The 12,790-nt window shown below is 34.7% G+C and overlaps 1 protein-coding gene and 1 long non-coding RNA gene across 51 annotated transcripts in view; one reads left to right on the top strand and one right to left on the bottom strand.

Moving 5' to 3' along the window:
• Nucleotides 1-12,790, top strand: part of LOC145261258 (uncharacterized) — a 652,396-nt gene that overhangs the window by 311,543 nt on the left and 328,063 nt on the right. The gene's annotated exons all lie outside the window — the stretch shown is intronic.
• LOC145261263 (uncharacterized) overlaps nt 4,870-12,790 on the bottom strand; it is a 72,999-nt gene continuing 65,078 nt past the window's right edge. The window contains exon 3 of the long non-coding RNA XR_013864436.1: nt 4,870-5,150. This is a non-coding gene — a long non-coding RNA (uncharacterized LOC145261263). The remainder of the gene's footprint in view (nt 5,151-12,790) is intronic.

The raw sequence follows: 12,790 nt of genomic DNA, 5'->3' as shown, positions 1-12,790 counted from the left end.
AGTTAAATAAAGCATTTGTTCGTTATCCTGATGCTTTTGAATCGTTTAAGATAAACCAGACTATATTAATAAAGGAAATCCAAAACTATATTAGCAATGTATAAAATGTATTTATAATTACATATAATAAATTTATATATAAAAAAAAAAATGTATATATGTAAAAATATTTTTAATCTTTATATATCTAATTTTAAAAAAGAATGTAAATATACTAAATACTAATCATAGTGGGGGTGATAAGTAGTTAAATGGATTCATCCTAATCTTATAAATACAAGACTGATAAATTAAAAAATGTATCCATTTTAAATGGATAGTACACGTCAAGGATCCGTCACTTGACACTCAACCCAACAGGTGAGGGGCCGGAGACCGGCCCAGCACCTGTTGGACTGAGGTACACCGCCTGGGTAATACCTAGGAGGTCCACCCTCCCAGGCCTTGCCACCGGGCTTTCCGGTGGGGCAAGTTTATTGCTTGTTGCCTGAGGCGCCCCGACCGGGGAATGCCGACGGGGTTACTCAGGCAATTTTTAAAATTGCAGGAGTGCCCCTCCTTTAGGGGAGCCTGCTGGGTTACCACTTTCCGGCCTTGTGCCACATTTTGCTGAGTGGACAGCAAATAAATATAATCCATTTTAAATGTGGAAATTGATGAATCGCACAGGTAAGAAATTCATTTTTATAGTATGAAAAGGTTAGCAATTGCAATTAAGAATAGGAAATTGGATTAAATGTTTGAAACATGTCTTCTTCCTAAGATTAAGGGTGGTAGTGTTTGATCAACACTGCTGGGAGCCATGATGTAATATACTGTTTTGTTTTTAAATCCCCGAAACAACAGTGTTTCATGGTAAACAACTGATGATCCCTTGAAAAATAAAATATTGGTATTATAGTAAATTTGAGAGCGAGTTGATGCAGTGATTGCAGGTGATTAAATGACTTACTGACTAGATGATTTTCTAACGAATGATAAAAAATATTTTTTTGTATAGTTTTAAAGGTTAAAAACTTCCAAGACTATATATATATATATATATATATATATATATATATATATATATATATATATAAAGAAAAAAAGCAGGCTCCTTCAGTCTTGAACAGACTAAGGATACCCACGAAGGGTTGCTTGCGCGTGAAATTTTTGTGGCAGGAGGTGCGTAATCTCCAACCACACCTCTCCCGAGACGACATTATTAAATACCAGTGGCAAGTGAAGTACAGGACGACTGGAAACAAATGCCGAGATAAGCGGAGAGCACATACAGCGCCCAGATTTCCCAAATGGTCACCCATCTGATACTAACCAGGCTCAACTTCGGTGATCTGACGAGAACCGGTGTGTCAGCACGATTATGCCGTATATATATATATATATATATATATATATATATATATATATATAGCTCTCTCTCTTTTTTTTCTTTCTTTCTTTATATTTATGCTCTATCTATATATCTATTAATATAAATATATATAGATAGATAAACATGTTATCAAGGCCCGGAAGCCACTCAGGGATAAGGGTTATTGCAAGTACGTTAGTGTGGAGATTTGACGAAGTGTTTACTTAAGGGGGCGGTTCATTACGAATTTGTTAACGTTGGACTTGAAGACATATATATATATATAGATATATAAATTTGTTTTTTGTGTGTATTGATAGTCATATAAAATACAACTTTGTTATAAATGGGTCGTGAAATTGCATTCATCTGCAAAAGATATAGCTAATTTGCATATTCTTTTAAACATTCATTTTAATTAATTCCCTATTACTTTCTCCGGTTTTCTTATGGTATAATCATCTTTAATTAATTATTACGTGTAATTATATTCATGCAGATATTCTACATGATTTATTCTTGCGTAATATTTGCGTAAAAAGTTTATAGTAAACACAAACCTATTTCTCTATATATTCATGTGTGCGTATATATATTTGTTTGAAAAAAATTCCTACCAAACACTTCTGTCAGTTTTTAGTCTGCAGACATGAAACGTCAAAGGAAAAAGTTAATCGTAAACTAAACATTTTGGTTTCGATTCCTGGTGGTGGCGCACGAGAATTTTTTTTTTTCTAACTATTTAAATCATTACTATATATTGAGTCCAATATAATATAATAAATGCGAAATCTGCATTAATCAAAATATCATATTTAAGTGTATTTTACGACCGGACAATGCCGGGCGGCCTGCTAGCATATACTGTGTGTGTGCAATATTGTTGGTAGATCTTATATGAATTAAAAACGGACAAGAACGTATGGATGGTGTGTGAAGAATTTAGAGCAAGATAGTAAACATGTGCGCTTTACGCTCGTCAAATATAGATAAACCTCTGTTTCTGTCTGTCTGTTTGTCTGTCTCTCTATATATAAATATATATGTGTATGTGTGTCTGTCTCTTTCTCTCTCTTTCTCTCTCCCTCTCTTTCTCTCTCTCTTTCTCTCTCTCTCTCTCTCTCTCTCTCTCTCTCTCTCTCTATATATATATATATATATATATATATATATATATATATATATATATATATTAGACATTAAGAGGAGATTATAGATAGATACATAAATACCCGTTCACATACACTTTTCACGATAAAGCTAGAACCCAGAATTAGATGGAATCGAGCAATTGCATCGACAACGGACAACGCCAGACCCAAAGTGGGTTTCGATGTACTGCATCTCATCAGTGACGTGCTCCGACATAGGCGCGAACCCATATATATATATATATATATATATATATATATATATATATATATATGTTTAGAAGTACAGAATTTATATACAGTTTTAAATATAATGGGCGGAAGTCTCTCGAGAGCTCTTTCAGCTCTCATCAGGAGAAAATCGATAGCGTAAAATAATAATACTATGTCGAAAGTAAAGAGTTCTGATGGGGAACTATTGAATGTGCCAAAAATACGGGGACACTAAAATAAATTTATTAACGTTTAAAAAACGATTAACGAGGGGGGAAAAAATTTCTGAAAATTCCTTTCATTCTTTTGATCTATTTCGAAAAGGGGATTTATTAGAGCCTGCAAATTACAGCTTAGTGACTTGTATAAGAGGTGAGGAGTAAATTAATACAAAAAAAAAATGGGAGAAAAGATTCAAAGTTTTTTTCCCCCTCGTTGTGCCAATATTTTAATCGTTTTTTAAACGTTAATAAACTTTATTTTAGGGTCCCTGTATTTTTAGCACATTCAATAGTTCCCCATCAGAACTCTTTACTTTCGACATAGTATTATTATTTTTACGCTATCGATTTTCTCCTGATGAGATGATAGCTGAAAGAGCTCTCGAGAGACTTCTGCCCATTATATATATATATAAAGAGAGAGAGAGAGAGAGAGAGACAGACAGACAGACAGACAGACAGACAGACAGACAGATTTACGTTTGACGCGTGTCAAGCGCACATGTTTACTATCTTGCTCTAAATTCTCCACACACCATCTATGCGCTGTTGCCCGTCTTTAGACTTAAATCCATATAAGATCTATCAACGATATTGCACACCTATTAATATAGCAAATGACATATATATATATATATATATATATATATATATATATATATATATATATATGCTATTATTTATTTTATCATTATCACCATTTTCTGATAAATTCCTTTCATTCTTTTGATCTATTTCGAAAGGGGGATTTATAAGAGCCTGCAAATTACAGCTTAGTGACTTGTATGAGAGGTGGGGAGGAAATTTATACAGCAGAAGTTATTTTACCCCAACCATCCAGACTTTGACTTAACCCCCCCCCAACATTACCCCTCCACACACACACACACACACACACACACACACACACACACACACACACACACACATTGCTTACCATTCACACTTTAATGGCAGCATTATTGGCATCATACAAAAAAAACATCAGTCTCTAATTTCTCCCAGTAGAAAATAATCAACTTCCAAAATTACTGATGGCGCCGTTTCTAAGACATCATCAGCAATACCAGCATCATTATCAGCAGCAATAGAATCGTCGTTAACATCATCATCAACATTTTCATCATCATCTTCATCTTCGTTGGCTTCGTCTTTGATATTGTCTTACTTATCACAAACAGTGGACGATTTTTTACCTTTTGTTTTTTTGCTTTAGACTATTCAGGTCCAAGGATAGGTTTTAGTCCAAGCTCGTGGTCTTCAGATCATCTTTGACTACCTCTTACTAGTGTAAAAATTTCATAAACGTCTAGCTGAAACCACTGTCAGTAATTTTCCCCACTCTTTATCTGTGTCTAAATCAAAACGTAGATTCCATGAACAGAATTTCTTTCTTAGAAGTGCACGTCTGTGGAACTCTCTTCCGTTTGCCTGTTTTCCACCTGACTATATAACTTGCATGTCTTCAAGTTCAACATAAACAAATTCCTGATGAGCCGCCCCCTTAACTAAGACACTTTATCAAATCTCCAATATTAACGATTACTACGATACTATCCCATTGATTACTGCACACGCAATAACCCTTTATCCCCGAGTGGCTTCCGGGCCTTGATAAGTGGTGACTCCCATGTAAAAAAAAAATAAATAAAATAAACAAAACTGTTAAACGAAGAGAAATACAAATGAAGTAGCCAGTCTTTTCACACACACGCGTATTTGTGTCCATGTGAGTTATCCCTAGTAAGCAATCACGAAATACAATCAATTGATAAAAGTCTTTTATACGTAGCTTGTGCAGTTTCTGATGGTCTCCTTTTTTCCGTTGCTTTTCCCTGTGTGCCTTCCTTGTTGCGTCGTCTAGTTACTGTCAATCGGCTGCTCAACTCAAGACGATTAAAACTCATGCATGAAAACACAAGGAGACTTGTTGGTGGTTCTAAAGGTTTTATTGAGGAAATAAGTTCGTTCACAAAGGGAAAGACCAAAAATGAATTCATTATAAAAGAACGGCAAAAATTAATTGATTCTTATTTTATTTTCTTACTTAGTCTTAAAAAGTGCTTAACGAATGGACAGTCTTGATGGCATTCACTTAGATGCTTGCATTGTTGGGCACATCTAGTGTGGCCGCTTCCTCGCTGCGAACTGCCTTGAAACTCTCTGAAGTTTCGAACACGTGATGTAATTTCTCATAGAATTATTTGACACCTGTAAGGTAATTTATAGAAAGCAATAAAATACAGAGTTGCAACACAAACCAAAGCAAATTAAGACAAAACGATGGAATTAGCCATGTCGATTCACCTGTCATTACTTCAATATATGTGTACTTTTCTTTTGATATACTTTTAATATTGTATTGTGTTCTTATTTGCTCGATGTGGTCTGATGGAGATTTTGTATCGTATGATATTTCGGGAAAATCACTCTTCTTCACACATGTGTTCGATTTTAGTTCAAACGTGCATATGGATGTTTTGTAAACAAGAAACTGAACTGAACTCTAATCTATGGTCTCCCTTGCCAAACTTTCACAGAAAACACTCGACTAACTACAGCCACTATATACGATTTCCCCCCACTCTCTGTTTGTGCCTAAATCTAAATGCAGATTCCAGGAACAAAGTTTATTTCCCAGAACTGTCCGCTTGTGAAACACTGTTTCGCTAGCCTGCTTCCCGGTTGAATACAACATCGTAGCCTTCAAATGCAATATACACAAGTTCTTGTTAGGCCGTCTCCATAAATAAATTCTACCTAATTTACACCATTAACGATTACTGTACTACCACCTTACATACATTAACCCCTATCATCGAGTGGCTCTCGGACCTTGATAAGTGTAGACACCCAAGTAAAGAAAAGAGTTTCTACGCAACAAAAGGGCATGACAACGTAAACAAGATCCTTTGATTAAAAGCACATACAACTTATTGTACGTTTCATTATCTCGATTAGATAAAATTGTACACTGACATGAGATTTCTCGTGCTGGATAATGATGATGATGATCATCATCATCGTCGTCATCATCATCAACATGCTGTATGAATCTAAAGATTCTACTGCTGACATTGGTTTCCCCGATATTTTTCTAGTCAGAATTCTTTCTAACAAAGACATTGGATGCTTACAAGAAGGACCACGTGAAGGTTGACAACATTCTAATTGAAAATGATTTTTGTGAAACGAACTGATTCGAACTTGGAACACCCAGGTCGTCAGTTCGTGACGTTAACCACTTAATCACCGTCAGCTCCCCGTGCTGGCTCATGACAACTTGAAAACCATCGATTAGAAAATAAGTTTTAATTCAGAATTAAATTATAAAAGCAAAAGTCAGGTATTGTTGTTTATTTATGTAAAAATAAATAAATAAATAAAATCATCAAAGGAAAATGTGAATTTTCACAGGTGCCTCTGTCATATCAAAGAACTCTTAATTCTTGTAATTTTTTTCATGGACTGATTTTTAATTTTAAATCATTAACTTTTTTTTTTTTTTTTTTTTGACCAAACTATCTCGACAGTTTCTTTACAAAATTGTCGAACAAAAAAGGCAGTTGCCTCTTCTGAACGATATTTGCACGTGCACAGGTAATCGGAGGAGTTACTTCCCCTTCTTCTTTGCTAACTAATCTTTTATTGCCTTTCTTATTCCCCCTACCTTTCTCCGTCTCTTCCCTTTCACTTCTCTCTCTCTCTCTCTCTCTCTCTCTCTCTCTTATTTCCCCTTCCTCTTTCTTCTCGCTTTCTCCTCTTTAACAAATTTGATTACTGCTTATTTGCACTAACAAAGTTCGTCTGTTTTTTATACTGTTATTATCCGGCGTATCTTTCCAGCTTTTATACCAACCAACCCTATGTCCGTTATAACATCATCTCATAACGTCGGGTTTAGATAATATATATATATATATATATATATATATATATATATGTGTGTGTGTGTGTGTGTGTGTGTGTGTGTGTGTGTGTGTGTATAAGCACCACAGGCTTCTTCACAAGGACAACTCTTTTCTTTCTTTTTTTTTGTTTTAAACTCTTGTTAATCCGAAACAAGGTACATTACCACTAGACTATTTAAAGAGATGAGCGAGATGTCTGTTCACATTACATTTAAGCTTCTGCATGTCAGTATTGTTAAGTAGAAAGCAGGGAGGGAATTCCAAAGTCTAGCAGTTCAAAGAAATAAGCTATTAGAGTAAAAGGCTTACAAGCATCTAGATACCTCGACAGTGAAGGGGTTGGATATTGTTGTTAAACAGGTTTGTCAAAGGTATATACGTCGAGAAGTACAAGGGCTTGTAATTTACCAGAGCACATTCCATTAAAATACTTGTAAAAGAAGAACAGGGATGCGATTGCAACAATGGACATGGTTGGAGCTTGGTTATTATTAATATATAAAATGATATTTAAATTAAAATCCATAATTGGTCCTTATTTGTCTAGAGAAATTTTGTTTGTTAATAATTTTTTGTTGTTGTTGTTGTTGTTGAGGAGGAGGAGGAGGAGCATAGAGCTCATGAAAGTTGTGACTCAGTATTGGATATTGAGCCAGGGAAACACCAATAAAATCGGAGGTGCGCACACACGTACATTCTAGATAGACTTTGATCTACATTCTTGTGTCCTATAAAAAATGACCTGAATTGTAATTATCTCTGAAAACAAAGAAAGGCTTACATTCCAGGTCGGGGAGTCAGAATTGTGCAATGCAAAATAAAGAAGAACAATTAAATAGAGTAGAACCCTGGGATACAGCATTAAAAATTAGTAACAGAATTTAAAAAAAATATTTTAAAAATATTTACATTTCAAGAATGTTGGTTGATGTCTTTTTAAAACATGGATAACATAAACAGAAAAAGAGGCAAAGAGAGGAGAGCCGACAGTCGCCCAGTGTGAGTGACAAATTCCGCCGTCGCCTAACACACACACATATATATACACACATACACACACACCTTTACCGCTAAACGCAGTTGTTCTGTTCCCGCTCTCTCTCTCTCTCTCTCTCTCTCTCTCTCTCTCTCTCTCTCTCTCTCTCTCTCTCTCTCTCTCTTTTGTCAATGATCAACAATGAATTGTAAATAAACTTGTATGTTGACAAAATTCGTCTGTGTTGATTTTGAGAACAATGACAAAAGAATTGTCAGATGTATTTCTTATTTCGCAAGCCTTTGCAAAGTGCGAACTAGAAAATTATATATACATTCATTAACACAACATCAGAATTCTCTTGCTTCCATGAAGTTCTCGTCATTTAATCACAGCTTTTGCTAATCTGCATTATTGCAGGTTTTTACCTCCAACACTAAAAATAGCACGGCTCAGTGGTTGCATACAAAGTCGGGAAAGGTTTGGCCACAAACACACAAAGCAACGTTTCCATTTTCACTTTATTGTTTTGTGGTTCTGCATTTATAAATCTTTGCTCACAACTTGCAAAAGTTGAAATGACCAGAGAATAAAGGATCCTGATGCCAATTCCTCTCGGATTTTCAGCACAAACCTGTTACGGTTAGCCAGGAAGTTACACTATTATCATAAATTAGAGATCTCCACCCCCGACACTGAGAGCAGTATGGTTTAGTGGTTGTAGGCGAAGTCACGGAAGGTTTGCCTCAGAACACAGAAAGGAATGTCGCAAACGCAGCGTTGCACCTACCATTAAAGTACTTGTAAACAGGCAACATTTTGTCAATGGGACAGCGGTTGAAGCCTGGCTGATAGTGCAGGATCTATTAGGTTGGCGACTCTCTTTTGAATCCTGAGAGACTAATAGCAGATACACCAGCCCAAATGTGGCGACAATACTCCTTGCATGGGCGAATGGTGGCTTTGTAGAGGTACAGGATACTCTTAATCGTAAGTTACTTTCTAGCATGATAAAGAGAGCCCACCTTCATTGCAGTAGCCTTGGCAATGCCCTCAATGTATCTGTTCCAACTTTGATGCAGTATTTATTTTATTTTTTAGTTGCTTACATCAAATGGCTTCATGCATTGTCTGATTCTTCTGATCCCTGAAATGCAGTTCTAGTTTTTACCCTTGATTCATGTGATAAAATCCTTACCGTTTCTTCACCTTGACATATTTTTTTTCTCCTCCCATTATTTTCTACAGACCTGTCTCCATCCTCATCTTCCCCATCCCAAACCTCGGGTTATCTCATTATTTTCTACACTCTCATTTATGACCCTGTTCCCCCGTAAACCCCCTTTTTAACCTGGCTATCTGAATTCCTTCCTCAACTTTACAGAGAAAATTGGCTCCATATGTGAAGGAAAACCTTTCATCTAAATTGCAACCGAGTTAACCCTCCTCCCCATTCTTTTTGATTATTTCACCCTTTTTTTTGTCTCTAATTTTTCCCTATCCCCTCAATTTCATTTGCTCCTCCGCCTCCTTATTTTTAGGTCAACTTGTTTTAAATCTGTTAAACAATTTTTCTGAAGAAATCTATCTTTTTAACAACTAGTTGAAAAACCTGGTCTACGTTGGGCCAAATTCATTGCTCATGGATTTTTCTATTCATGTACTTTATTGCCCAACACCCATTTTTTGTTTTTCCTGCGCATTCATAGTCAAGCCTAAATATCAGCTGACGTGATAGTGTAAACAAACACAGACAGAATTTAATGAAAGACATCATCATTTTTATTTTTTTAATTGTTTTGTGAATTAATTCACTGGGCAAATTATTCCTTGTAATATATCAATAGAGGATTGATTCTATAATAATACATATGCAATCTGCGTAAATTAAAAAAAGTATCATGTTTAGGCGTAGTGTATGACCGGGCAACGTCGGCCGTCCAGCTAGTATATATATAGAATAAATAAATTCAAAAGATGTCATAATCAGTTGATTATTTTATTATTTTTGGTGATTAGAAAAAAAATGAACACATTTGTCTATTATGAAAGAGTAATGACCCCTGGTGGGGACCCCTTATCATAGATTGAGGTTATAGTTGAACTCTGCTTTCTTACTATTACACTAGCAGCCTTATTATGTATATATGTACGTATATATTTGGGTGAAAACATGTTTCTTAATTATTTAAAGCAGTAATGAGCAAAAAAAAAAAAAAAAAAAAAGAAGAAATCCATTAAAAACAAATTAATAAGAATGTTAATCAAAAACACGTTTAGTTTAAGTCTTATGTCTTGTGTAAGTGAGAACATCCACTGTTGGAAACATTTGCTCAAAATACACAAACACGACTTTTTATGCACACAGTATTGAAGAGTTCCAAATTTATTCATCCATTTATTAGAAACAAGACAGAAAATACTGCTCCCCATACGGCGACGATTATAATGATTAATTAATTAGTTTAAGAGCAAATTCTGTATGTAGAAATGTAAACATTTTTTGGGGGGGGGCGGGTCGTTCCAGACAAGGCATAAAGCTACATGATGTAAGGAGCTAAATAAAGAATTACTTGAAGATCAAAAATAAATCAACGATAAGTTATAGATGGATAGATTTTGGATCACAAAACACCAATTCTTCCCCCTTTGTCAAAAACATCGCTCATGGAATGTGAGGACTAAGGGACAAAAAAATAAGGAAAGCAAAGTTGCCGAAAATAAACCCAAGGTCCACTTTCTTTTCTCTAAACAAATACACATATCTAACTTTATATAAATTCAGAGTACTTGTACAGTTTCATCAAGACATAAAAAAATGAAAATATCAAAAAAAAAAAAAAAGGTTATATTGTGCATATCCGTTTTGGACCGAAGATCTCTGAAAAAAAATTTCACTTAATTTGATCGAGTAGTTTTTTTTTTTACAGCGAAAAAACACGTTTTTATGAGAGCGCATTGAAGTCAGCCATTTTGGAAATTTTTAAATACGCTATGGGGAGATAACTTAAAGCACCGACACTCCCTTCTCATCTTTAATACTAGCTTTTCTTCCTAAAAATCGAACATTTTGCTCGGTATCATAACAAATTATTTTTTCGCTGTAAAAAAGAAACTACTTGATGAAATTAAGTGATTTTTTTTTTCGGAGGACTTCATTCCATAATGAATACATACAATATAACCTTTTTTCGATATTTTCATTTTTTAATGTCTTCATTAAACTGTACAAGTACCAAATTCAGACTAAGCCTTTATGGGAATTAAAATAGGAATTATACGTTTTCCTGTACCTATAGCGTCATATGATTTTTTTAATATCTTATTTTTTATACTATTCAATGTTTAGGACGGAAGCCAAGGATATATTTAGTCTTGTTTAGCTGAGTGGAGGTTTCAGTACGTTAAAGATTTTTTTTATCTTCCTTCCCAACGGTGAGAAGATGTGACACAAGAATCGGAAAGTGAGATTGAAGAACCAGAGTCCCACGAGAGGAACACTTTGACCTGCAAAAATATGACTGGGCAGTCCCGTCGGCATTCCCCGGTAGGAATCACATATAAGACTTCATAAAATATGAATTAAATACATCTTGTGGTTTTGGAATGATAACTAATGATTAGGTCGGTTACTAAGTTCTGTTTTAAAATTTGAAACTCTGAGTTAAAACGTTCGTTTAAGGTTTTTTCTCTGTTTGTTTACTTTGCATTGTTTCACTTTTTCAAAGTCGCTGAAGAATTTGCGCTGACTCCTTTCAACCTCTTATGATTGATTCAATGCAATGAAACCAATGGTGCGCGTTTGAAATATGCATGCACAGTGCTGAATATATATTATATATATATATACGTAGGTTCAGGTTTGAGGTGTTCAAAAGTCGGGACTAATGAAGACAAACAGGTTGTTGAATAGTGCTCAATAAAAAGAGCAAAATATTTATTATTATTTATTTTTTATTATTTGAGGGTAAACAGTTACATGTGGTCGCTACAAATAGCCATCTGTTTCAGTCAAAGAGACTTCCTCAGGCGACCTAGAACCTCTCGATGCCAAAAGAAAAGATCTTTCTTTTTGGCGTCGAGAGGTTCTAGGTCGCCTGAGGAAGTCTCTTTGACTGAAACGGATGGCTATTTGTAGCGACCATATGTAACTGTTTACCCTTAAATAATATATATATATATATATATATATATATATAAGTGATCTGGTCTATCTGTCTTTTTTTGTGTGAGGAACGGTCTCTACCAAACTACTCTGTCCATTTCTGGTCTCTAGAATTGAAACTTGATATTTAGAATATTTGAACCTCTGAAACGAATTCGATTTGTTTTTTAGCTAGTAAAAATAAATCTAGGGGGTCAAAAATTGAAAACAATTTTAATTTGGCAACTAAACGTATTCCTTCTACACATGTGCAAATGTGCATTTGTAGGTTTAACATCGTTATTTTTTAAAGTTTTTGTATGCGTAGGAACGTGGCTCAGATGGTAACGAATAACGCTGGAGGGCTATATGTTGTGGTATCGATTCCAGCTGATGACATCCAAAGGCATATATAGGTTTTAAACTTGTAAAATCATTATTATATATTAGGTGTAATATAATATCCGTAGATAATTGCCTCTATAATAATTAATACGAAATCTGCATGAATTGAAATATTATATTTAAGCATATTTTATGAATGGGTAACGTCGAGCAGCGTGCTAGTATATATATTGTTCATGATTCAAATATCCAAAAGTAAAAAGAGCAAGATATTATTTTATTCAATTTAGGTAAACAGAATTACCACTGGTCACGACAATAAATCTACTGGTTCAGTCTAAAAGGATTCTATCAACCAACAAAAACAGCCTCTGATCTTTGTCACCTGATGATGTATTGTTAGACTGCAACAGTAGATTTATTGTCACGACTAATGGTAACTTAAATTGAATAATTATATATATATATATATATA

Source organism: Euprymna scolopes, chromosome 37, assembly GCF_053919585.1.
Source record: "Euprymna scolopes isolate OS-2025 chromosome 37, ASM5391958v1, whole genome shotgun sequence".
Taxonomy (NCBI): Eukaryota; Metazoa; Mollusca; class Cephalopoda; order Sepiida; family Sepiolidae; genus Euprymna; species Euprymna scolopes.
Note: the sequence above shows the minus strand (reverse complement) of the source record. Positions and strands in the feature narration are given on the sequence as shown.